Below are 11,264 nucleotides of genomic sequence, written 5' to 3'. Positions count from 1 at the left end.
TACAATAGTTTGTTTTACTGACCTCAAAAAAACTAAAAACAGACTGGGCATGGTGGCTCATGTCTGTATTCCCAGCACTTTGGGAAGATGGCTTGAGCCCGGGAGTTCCAGACCAGCCTGGGCAACATAGGGAGACCTCACCTCTGCAAAACATTTTTAAAAATTAATCAGGCATGCTGGCGGGCACCTGTAATCCAAGCTACTTGCGAGGCTGAGGAGGAAGAATGGCTTGGACTCAGGAGGTCAAGGCTGCAGTAAGCCATGGTGTCAGTGCAGTAAGCCACTGCACTCTAGCCTAGGCAACAGAGTGGAAACAATACAAATGGCCACCAACTGATTAATGGTAAATAAAATGTGACATACCCATGCAATAAAAAGGAGTGGAGTACTGACACATGTTACAATGTGGATGAACCTCGAAAACATTGTATTAAGTGAAAGAAGTGTGGACCCCGAAAATTTGAGACAGGTCTCAATTAACCAGGAAGTTTATTTTGCCAAGGTTGAGGAACAGCACCTGTGACACAGCCTCAGGAAGTCCTGACGACATGTGCCCAAGGTGATTGGGGCATAGCTTGGTTTTATACATTTTAGGGAGACATGAGGCATCCATCAATATGTGTAAGAAGTACATTGGTTTTATCTGGAAAGGCGGGACAACTCAAAGCAAAGGCAGGAAGACTCAAGCAGGGAGGGGCTTCCAGGTCACAGATAGGTGAGAGACAAATGGTTGCACTCTTTTGAGTTTTTGATTAGCCTTTCCAAAGGAGGCAATCAGATGTGCATTTATCTCAGTGAACACAGGGATAACTTTGAATCGAATGAGAGGCAGGTTTGTTCTAAGCAGTTCCCAGCTTGAATTTTCACTTTAGTAATTTGGAGGGGGCCCAAGATATTTCCCTTTCACAGATGCTAGACACAATAGACCATATATTGTATGATTTCATTTATAGGAAATGTCCAGAATAGGCAAACACATAGAAACAGAAAGTAGACTAATGGTTGCCTAGGGATGGAGGAGGGGAAATGGTAATAAGAGACTAATGGGGTGATTTAAATGTTCTGGAATTAGATTGTGGTAATGGTTGCATGCACAGCTCTGAACATACTAAAAACCATTGAATTGTATGCTTTGAGTTAATTGTATGGCATATGAATTCTATTGCAATAAAGCCATTTCGAAAATGCTTAGAACAGTGCTCAGTATATATTTCACAATCCATTAATATTATCTATTGTAAAATGTAACAGGCATCCACTCTTATCTTTCTCCAATGTGTCTGAGTCTGAACGCAGAATATGGGCTCCTGATTTACCTACAGGTATATTTGCACATTGTGCAATTGGCCCATTACAAGGTGATTCATTGTAGCATTGTTTGTAACAGAAAAAAATTGGAAACAACTTAAAAGTTCATGAATGAGGGAAGTGCTTGAATAAATTATGGTACATTCATTCACAAGAATTCTAAGTAGTCATTAAACACAGAAGAATGAGGAAGGTTTAATAAATGTCTTCAGAAGGTTTTTTCTGACTGCCACACCATCCCTTGAAGGATCTTTGTCAACGTAAGTCTGACTCATTTGTTGCCCTGCTTAACATCTCACACAGTGTGGTAAACTGAAAAATGTTCCCCAAGGCCGGGCGCGGTGGCTCACGCTTGTAATCCCAGCACTTTGGGAGGCCGAGGCGGGTGGATCACGAGGTCAAGAGATCGAGACCACGGTGAAACCCCATCTCTACTAAAAATGCAAAAAAAAAAATTAGCCGGGCGTGGTGGCAGGCGCCTGTAGTCCCAGCTACTCAGAGAGGCTGAGGCTGGAGAATGGCGTGACCCCGGGAGGCGGAGCTTGCAGTGAGCCAGATCGCACCACTGCACTCCAGCCTGGGTGCCTGGGTGACAGAGCGAGACTCCGTCTCAAAAAAAAAAAAAAAAAAAAAGAAAAATGTTCCTCAAAAGATATCCATGTCCTAATCTCTGGAACGTGTACATGTTACCTTAGATAGTGAAAAGTGGAGTGGGGGCGGTATTTTGTGCAGGTAATTAAGAATCTTAAAATAGATTATGCACAATTATCCAGGTGAGCCACAAATGCAATCATGTATATCCTTATAAGAGGGAAGCAGAGGGAGATTTGACACCGACAGAAGAGGAGAAGGCACTGTGACCACAGAGGCAGAGACGGGAGTGACGCAGCCACAAGCCAAGGAATGCCAGTAGCCACTAGAAGCTGGAAGAGGCAAGGAAAGGATTCTCCCCTAGAGCCTCCAGAGGGACCCTAGAGCCTCCAGAGGGAGCATAGTCCTGCCAATAGCTTGTTTTCAGCATTTCTGGCCTCCAGAACTGTGAGAGAATCAATTTCTGTTGCCACCAAATTTGTGATATGTAACTGCAGCTGCAGGAAACTAATGCCCATGTTCCCTACCACCTACAGATAAATTGCTGCTGACTTCTCAGCAACACATACCTTCCTCTTTGGGTTCATCTCTCTCCTTTCACATACTCAGGCTCCAGGCATAGGAGACTGTAGTTCCTGAACTCATTGTGTTCCCCACCTTGTCCTGGAAAACACCTGCTCTTTTCCATCTTTGTCCCTTTCCCTTCCCCCAACACACAGTTCTCTCAAGTCACCTTATTCTTACCTCCACCATAACACTTAGCACAATATGCTCCATTTGTTCGCATTAGGATCCCTATGAGGCATTGATCTTACTTGTCTTTCCATCCCCAGCGCCAAGCACAGTGCCTGGAACGTATAGTAGGTGCTAAATAAATAGTAACCTACTCTAGTCATTGGCCAGGCGCAGTGGCTTATGCCTGTAATCCCAGCACTTTGGGAGGCCAAGGCAGGTGGATCAGGAGGTCAGGAGTTCGAGACCAGCCTGTCCAACATGGTGAAAACCCGTCTCTACTAAAAATACAAAAAAATTAGCCGGGCATGGTGGCAGGCGCCTATAATCCCAGATGCTCCGGAGGCTGAGGCAGGAGAATCACTTGAACCCGGGAGGCGGAGTTGCAGTGAGCCGAGATCGCCCCATTGCACTCCAGCCTGGGCAACATGAGCGAAACTCAGTCTCAAATAAATGAATAAATAAATAACCTACTCTAGTCACTGGTCACATTCTCATTCCCCACTGTGCAATGCAGATGCAAACAAGTCCTCAAGGCTGAGTGATGTACCCCCTCACAACCTTTCTGTACCTCTGTTTTGCCAGGATGAACAAACAGGCAGCTTTAGATGAAATTTTATGTGTGCTCTGTTAAATTTCACCCTCCTCTCAGCAAAAGCTAAACACAAAAAAAGTTCTTACAAAGTCTCTTAGAAGTGTGTGTGCAAGGAAGCTCTAAGGAGTTAGTTTCCAAGGAATAGGAAATAAGGCAGTCCTCTGAGCATTATTAATGCATGAAATTAACACAGAAATCAACGGGGTGGACATATTCCTACTTAGTTATTAAGAAATAGCCCTTAGAAAATCATGATTGAATACCTTAATGTATCTAGAATAGGAAAAGGAGAAGGGAAGGAAGGCCATTCCTCAAACTGGTTAATCCTAGGGGCTAGGAAAAGGAGATTACTAAGGAAGTGTTGCCAAAGCCCATTTAAGCACAGCACAGGTAAGACATAGTTCTGGTGTCTGAGTCCCACATGAAGCAGGTATATCCTTATCACAATTGTAAGAGCCTAGGCCACCATGCAAATCCTGAACTTTCTTCCTTTTTTTTTTTTTTTGAGATGGAGTCTCGTTCTGTCACCCACGCTGGAGTGCAGTGGCACAATCTCGGCTCACTCCAACCTCCACCTCCCAGCTTCAAGCAATTCTCCTGCCTCAGCTTCCCAACTAGCTGGAACTACAGGTGTGCACCACAACACCCAGCTAATTTTTGTATTTTTTTAATAGAGACCGGGTTTCACTATATGTTGGCCAGGCTGGTCTCAAACTCCTGACCTCAGGTGATCCGCCCACCTCAGCCTCCCAAAGTGCTGGGATTACAGGCGTGAGCCACCGCATCCAGCCTATTCTTTTATTTTGATTTCTTACATACCAAGAACGCTTCTCCATTATAAAATCTGCTGCTCCCAGGAAGATGTCAGTCTTCTGAATGGTCACAATTCAGACCTTGAAGCCGTGAAGCCAAGAGACAGATCTTTGAAGGACACTTAGGGTTGTGCCATTCTGTGGATATTTGTAGGGGCAGCCAGGCCTCCCCTCTACTTCCAGTGGGTATTCTTACCTTTTCTTCAGTCTTCCACACGAAGTAAATAAGTGAAGTAGAAACCTTAGCTGAACCAATCAGGACAGTGCCTCTTGTTCTATTTTGGCATCACAGACCCTTTTGAGAGTATGATTGTCATGGAGCCTTTCCCCACCTGCCCCTGTGGAGAAAAGTGGCCCACACTACCAGGGGTGTCATATATGCCAGGCATTCCGCCATGACTATGGGCCCGTGGTTGAAAACCCCAGGTTTAGAAAAACATTCAGATACACACCACCAGCCTTATATATCACTCCAAGCCCTAGATTGCTTTGTGTGTTCACCTGATTTTAGTGGCGGAGTAAGAGTTTAAATGATTTTTCCAAAGTCCCTTTGAGGGAGAGGCATGACCATTTAAAGGTAGGAAAGGAAGCTGAAAAGTAACTGTTTGATGTCAGTATTCTCATGGCCCCATGGATTCTTTATCAATTACAATATAGCTGGCTGATAAAGGAACAGTTATATAGACAGGGATGAAAGAAACCATTTAAATCCAGGAGTGTTCAGAATTGGGGATAATAAGACTCTCCCAGTCATCACTGCAGGGAAGTAACTTTGCAATACATGAATGTTGTAAGGAGGGCTCTGATGCCCCACCTCATACCTGCTTGCCACCTGAATCCACGTGCACCAGCAATAGACATGCAGTTTGATATGCTTGGCCCTGTGTCCCCACCCAAATCTCATCTGGAATTATAATCCCCACGTGTCAGGGGAGGGGCCTAGTGGGAGGTGATTGCATCAGGTGGGTAGTTTCCCTTACGCCGTTCTCACAATAGTGAGTTCTCATGAGATCTGATGGTTTAAAAGTGTGTGGCAGTTTCTCCTTCACTCTCTCCCTGCCACCATGTGAAGAAGGTCCTTGGTTCCCGTTCACTTTCCATCATGATTGTAAGTTTCCTGAGCCTCCCCAGCTGTACAGAACTGTGAGTCAATTACAATTAAACTTTTTTCTTCAAAAATTACCCAGTCTCAGGAGGTTCTTTATAGCAGTGTGAAAACAGTCGTTTCTCTCCTCACGCCCTGCCCTGTGTGTGTGTGTGTGTGTGTAGGGGCAGGGGGTGGGGTAGGCGCCGGGAGGATAGCAGAAAGTGGTTTATAGAGAGAAATCCCCCCTCCCTCTGTCTCTGTATGGGGGAGCTGTTTTCTCCTTCCTTCCATCTTTCTTGACTATTGAACTTTTTGCTCCTTAAAACTACTCCACGTGTGTCCATGTTGTTTTGTCAAAATTGGTGCAAGACTAAGGACCCTGGTGTTCGAACACTCCAGTCATCAGAACTGTCTCAGTATTGATGGAAGGGGGATCCAGCCATCAACCTGGAGTCAAACCCCAACCAACAAGATGAGACTATAAATGGCACAATCTGGGGCACGTTCCACAAGGTTTTGTAGAAGTCTCCAACAAGATTAAACCCCTTTTGACCACAGCTGCAATCCCCACATTCATGACCACACTTTCTTTGCCTTTTCTTCCTGTCTCCCTTTCCCATTTTCTCACCTGTTCTTCCTGAGATTGCCTGTCAAACTGCCTGCCTGCCTCCTGATGCTTGTCTCAGGGTACATTTTGAAGGAAACCCAAACCAAGACAGGGGTAGTATTTGCTGTAATGGGCTTTTATTTCTATCTTAGACAAATTCAGGTCTCAGAAAAACCTGGCACTTGTAACCAAAAATAAAATTCTAAGGCCCTCCAACCATCAGAATGGGCCCCTCCTCTTGGCCCAGAACATTCCAAAGTTAACTTGAAAATCTAGTTCAGGCCACAACAGGATGGTGGGGTCGAACATGCCTCAGTATGCCCTCCTGCCTTCTGGAATTCAGGAAAAGCTGACTAGCATTAACATCAATACAGACCTTAAGTCTGATAAAAGACATCTGCAATGTATTCTCTCTGAAGCCTTCTACTTGGAGGCTTCATCTGCAATATAAAATCTTGGTCTCTATAACCCCTTTAGGGAAACCAGACATTTCTTTCTATTGATATAACTCTTTCAACCAATTGCCAATCAGAAAATTTTTAAATTTACCTATGACTTGGAAGCCCCACTTCCAGTTGTCTTGCCCTTCCAGATCAAACCAGTGTAAATGTTACGTGTGTTGACGATGTATCATGTCTCCCTAAAATGTATAAAAGCAAGCTGTGCCCCAGCCACCTTGGGCACATGCCATCACGACCTCTTGAGGCTGTGTCACAGGCGTATCCTTAACCTTGGCAAAAATAAACTTTCTAAATTGATTGAGACCTGTCTCAGATACGTTTGTGGGTTCACACACTGTAACACCAATCCAGACTTAAAATCCACATGGGTATTTTCTCTGCCAGTGCCCTGCTATGGTTTGAATATGTCATATCCCCCAAAAATCACATGTTAGAAACTCAATCCCCATACAACAGTATTAAGAGATGGGATCTTTATGAGATTATTCGGCCATGAGGGCTCTGCCCTCATGAATATATTAATGCTATTATCACAGGAGTGGATTCCTTATAGAAAGACCAGTTCAGCCTCCTTTTCTTTCTCCTGCCCTCTGCCTTTTGTCATGGAATGACGCAGCTAGAAGGCCCTTGGCAGATACTGGCCCATTGATCTTGAACTTCCCAGTTCTGGAACTGTAAGCCAATAAATTTCTGTTCATTTTAAATTACCCAGTCTGTGGTATTCTGTTATAGGCGCACAAAACAGACTATGACATGCCATAAATACAACATACGTAGGAAAACACACATATCTAAAGATTTTATTATTATTATTATTATTTAGAGACAGGGTCTTGCTATGTTGCTCAGCCAAGTCTCAAACTCCTGGCCTCAAGCAACCCTTTCACCTCGACTTCCCAAGTGGTGGGTACCCAGCTCTGTCTAAAGATTTTTTACTGAAGAATATCAATCTGAAATAATCAAAAGGATCAGGATCCAGTTTTTTGTTTTTTGTTTTTTTTTTTTTATTATACTTTAGGGTTTTAGGGTACATGTGCACAATGTGCAGGTTTGTTACATATGTATCCATGTGCCATGTTGATTTCCTGCACCCATTAACTCGTCATTTAGCATTAGGTGTATCTCCTAATGCTGTCCCTCCCCCCTCCCCCCACCCCACAACAGTCCCCGGAGCGTGATGTTCCCCTTCCTGTGTCCATGAGTTCTCATTGTTCAATTACCACCTATGAGTGAGAACATGCGGTGTTTGGTTTTTTGTCCTTGCGATAGTTTACTGAGAATGATGTTTTCCAGTTTCATCCATGTCCCTACAAAGGACACGAACTCATCATTTTTTATGGCTGCATAGTATTCCATGGTGTATATGTGCCACATTTTCTTAATCCAGTCTACCGTTGTTGGACATTTGGGTTGGTTCCAACTCTTTGCTATTGTGAATAGTGCCGCAATAAACATACGTGTGCATGTGTCTTTATAGCAGCATGATTTAGAGTCCTTTGGGTATATACCCAGTAATGGGATGGCTGGGTCAAATGGTATTTCTAGTTCTAGATCCCTGAAGAATCGCCACACTGACTTCCACAATGGTTGAACTAGTTTACAGTCCCACCAACAGTGTAAAAGTGTTCCTATTTCTCCACATCCTCTCCAGCACCTGTTGTTTCCTGACTTTTTAATGATGGCCATTCTAACTGGTGTGAGATGGTATCTCACTGTGGTTTTGATTTGCATTTCTCTGATGGCCAGTGATGAGGAGCATTTCTTCATGTGTTTTTTGGCTGCATAAATGTCTTCTTTTGAGAAGTGTCTGTTCATGTCCTCTGCCCACTTTTTGATGGGGTTGTTTGTTTTTTTCTTGTAAATTTGTTTGAGTTCATTGTAGATTCTGGATATTAGCCCTTTGTCAGATGAGTAGGTTGCAAAAATTTTCTCCCATTGTGTAGGTTGCCTGTTCACTCTGATGATAGTTTCTTTTGCTGTGCAGAAGCTCTTTAGTTTAATGAGATCCCATTTGTCGATTTTGGCTTTTGTTGCCATTGCTTTTGGTGTTTTAGACATGAAGTCCTTGCCCACGCCTATGTCCTGAATGGTATTGCCTAGGTTTTCTTGTAGGATTTTAATGGTTTTAGGTCTAACATATAAGTCTTTAATCCATCTTGAATTAATTTTTGTATAAGGTGTAAGGAAGGGATCCAGTTGCAGCTTTCTACATATGGCTAGCCAGTTTTCCCAGCACCATTTATTAAATAGGGAATCCTTTCCCCATTTCTTGTTTTTGTCAGGTTTGTCAAAGATCAGATAGTTGTAGCTATGCGGCATCATTTCTGAGGGCTCTGTTCTGTTCCATTGATCTATGTCTCTGTTGTGGTACCAGTACCATGCTGTTTTGGTTACTGTAGCCTTGTAGTAGAGTTTAAAGTCAGGTAGCGTGATGCCTCCAGCTTTGTTCTTTTGGCTTAGGATTGACTTGGCGATGCGGGCTCTTTTTTGGTTCCATATGAACTTTAAAGTAGTTCTTTCCAATTCTGTGAAGAAAGTCATTGGTAGCTTGATGGGGATGGCATTGAATCTATAAATTACCTTGGGCAGTATGGCCATTTTCACGATATTGATTCTTCCAACCCATGAGCATGGAATGTTCTTCCATTTGTTTGTATCCTCTTTTATTTCATTGAGCAGTGGTTTGTAGTTCTCCTTGAAGAGGTCCTTCACATCCCTTGTAAGTTGGATTCCTAGGTATTTTATTCTCTTTGAAGCAATTGTGAATGGGAGTTCACTCATGATTTGGCTCTCTGTTTGTCTATTATTGGTGTACAAGAATAATATTCACGTTAAATGTAAATGGGCTAAATGCTCCAATCAAAAGACACAGACTGGCAAACTGGATAAGGAGTCAGGACCCATCAGTGTGCTGTATTCAGGAAACCCATCTCACGTGCAGAGACACACATAGACTCAAAATAAAGGGATGGAGGAAGATCTATCAAGCAATTGGAAAACAAAAAAAGGCAGGGGTTGCAATCCTAGTCTCTGATAAAATAGACTTTAAACCAACAAAGATCAAAAGAGACAAAGAAGGCCATTACATAATGGTAAAGGGATCAATTCAACAAGAAGAGCTAACTATCCTAAATATATATGCACCCAACACAGGAGCACCCAGATTCATAAAGCAAGTCCTCAGTGACCTACGAAGGGACTTAAACTCCCACACAATAATAATGGGAGATTTTAACACCCCACTGTCAGCATTAGACAGATCAACGAGACAGAAAGTTAACAAGGATATCCAGGAATTGAACTCAGCTCTACATAAAGTGGACCTAATAGACATCTACAGAACTCTCCACCCCAAATCAACAGAATACACATTTTTTTCAGCACCACACCACACCTATTCCAAAATTGACCACATAGTTGGAAGTAAAGCTCTTCTCAGCAAATGTAAAAGAACAGAGATTATAACAAACTGTCTCTCAGACCACAGTGCAATCAAACTAGAACTCAGGATTAAGAAACTCAGTCAAAACCGCTCAACTACATGGAAACTGAACAACCTGCTCCTGAATGACTATTGGGTACATAATGAAATGAAGGCAGAAATAAAGATGTTCTTTGAAACCAACGAGAACAAAGACACAACATACCAGAATCTCTGGGACACGTTCAAAGCAGTGTGTAGAGGGAAATTTATAGCACTAAATGCCCACAAGAGAAAGCAGGAAAGATCCAAAATTGACACCCTAACATCACAATTAAAAGAACTAGAAAAGCAAGAGCAAACACATTCAAAAGCTAGCAGAAGGCTAGAAATAAGTAAAATCAGAGCAGAACTGAAGGAAATAGAGACACAAAAAACCCTTCAAAAAATTAATGAATCCAGGAGCTGGTTTTTTGAAAAGATCAACAAAATTGATGGACCGCTAGCAAGACTAATAAAGAAGAAAAGAGAGAAGAATCAAATAGATGCAATAAAAAACGAAAAAGGGGATATCACCACCGATCCCACGGAAATACAATCTATCTACCATCAGAGAATACTACAAACACCTCTATGCAAATAAACTAGAAAATCTAGAAGAAATGGATAAATTCCTCGACAAATACACCCTCCCAAGACTAAACCAGGAAGAAGTTGAATCTCTGAATAGACCAATAACAGGTTCTGAAATTGTGGCAATAATCAATAGCTTACCAACCAAAAAGAGTCCAGGATCTGATGGATTCACAGCTGAATTCTACCAGAGGTACAAGGAGGAACTGGTACCATTCCTTCTGAAACTATTCCAATCGATAGAAAAAGAGGGAATCCTCCCTAACACATTTTACGAAGCCAGCATCGTCCTGATACCAAAACCTGGCAGAGACATAACCAAAAAAGAGAATTTCAGACCAATATCCTTGATGAACATTGATGCAAAAATCCTCAATAAAATACTGGCAAACCGAATCCAGCAGCACATCAAAAAGCTTATCCACCATGATCAAGTGGGCTTCATCCCTGGGATGCAAGGCTGGTTCAACATACGCAAATCAATAAATGTAATCCAGCATATAAACAGAACCAAAGACAAAAACCACATGATTATCTCAATAGATGCAGAAAAGGCCTTTGACAAAATTCAACAACCCTTCATGCTAAAAACTCTCAATAAATTAGGTATTGATGGGACGTATCTCAAAATAATAAGAGCTATCTACAACAAACCCACAGCCAATATCATACTGAATGGGCAAAAACTGGAAGCATTCCCTCTGAAAACTGGCACAAGACAGGGATGCCCTCTCTCACCGCTACTATTCAACATAGTGCTGGAAGTTCTGGCCAGAGCAATCAGGCAGGAGAAGGAAATAAAGGGTATTCAATTAGGAAAAGAGGAAGTCAGATTGTCCCTGTTTGCAGATGACATGATTGTATATCTAGAAAACCCCATTGTCTCAGCCCAAAATCTCCTTAAGCTGATTAGCAACTTCAGCAAAGTCTCAGGATACAAAATTAATGTACAGGATCCAGTTTTAAAGAGCTTATTCAAGAGAAGCTGAAGCCATTCCTGGATGCACCCCTTCAGAG

This window comes from Symphalangus syndactylus, chromosome 12 (assembly GCF_028878055.3).
Source record: "Symphalangus syndactylus isolate Jambi chromosome 12, NHGRI_mSymSyn1-v2.1_pri, whole genome shotgun sequence".
Classification (NCBI taxonomy): Eukaryota; Metazoa; Chordata; class Mammalia; order Primates; family Hylobatidae; genus Symphalangus; species Symphalangus syndactylus.
This window is presented reverse-complemented; position numbering follows the sequence as displayed.